Source organism: Canis lupus, chromosome 1, assembly GCF_048164855.1.
Source record: "Canis lupus baileyi chromosome 1, mCanLup2.hap1, whole genome shotgun sequence".
Taxonomy (NCBI): domain Eukaryota; kingdom Metazoa; phylum Chordata; class Mammalia; order Carnivora; family Canidae; genus Canis; species Canis lupus.
The window spans coordinates 35,905,004-35,905,753 of record NC_132838.1 but is presented as its reverse complement, the minus strand read 5'-3'; the positions used below and the strand labels follow the sequence as shown (position 1 = coordinate 35,905,753).

At 35.3% G+C, this 750-nt stretch overlaps 1 protein-coding gene across 3 annotated transcripts in view; it reads right to left on the bottom strand.

Annotated features, from left to right (window-relative positions):
• Positions 1 to 750, bottom strand: part of PEX3 (peroxisomal biogenesis factor 3) — a 36,421-nt gene that overhangs the window by 2,052 nt on the left and 33,619 nt on the right. The window lies entirely within an intron of this gene.

The following is a 750-nucleotide window of genomic DNA, read 5'->3' as shown; positions in this document are numbered from 1 at the left end:
TCCAGTATGACTGGTGTCCTTATAAGAAGACAAAGAGCCACCATGGGTGCAAGCACACAGATGAAAGGCCACATGAGGACACAGGGAGGAGGCACCATCTTGCAAGCCAAGGAGGGGGGCTTTAAGACAAACGAACCAGCCAACACACTGGGCTCTCAGCCTTCAGAATTATGAGAAAACATATTACTGTGGTTTAAGCCACCTAGTCTGTGGTATTTTGTTATGACAGCCCTAGCAGACTAATACAGATGGTAGGTATATAATAAATTTGACCTAATTCATATTTTCAATGCTCATAGTAATTGTCTTTTTATCAAAAAAATTGCTTTTTTTCCCCTCTTGGTCATAAATCTGATGTATTTTTACTGTAGGTATTTTAAAACATACAAAGATGCTCAAAGCATTTTAGAAATGCTAAAGCCATTGTTTAGATCATGACTATTAATATTTTAGTAATATATTCTTTCAGGGTTTTGGAGGGGGAGTGATTGGAGTGTGGGATTGGAGGTATAGGCCAATTTTTGTAGGTGAGCTAATTTGAGCTCCAATTTAAGTTAATAAATATGTTTCCTATATGTGCCTTCAAGCAAATTGAATTTGAAAACCTAATTGAAAATTAGGAATTCTACTCAAATCTAAGAATGAAGCAAAATAATGAAGTAAAAATAATATTGATTTTGATGTAAATTTAAAGGAATACTGATTATAGAACTCGCTCTCCTCAACAAAAGATGTTTAATTGGCCAGGTC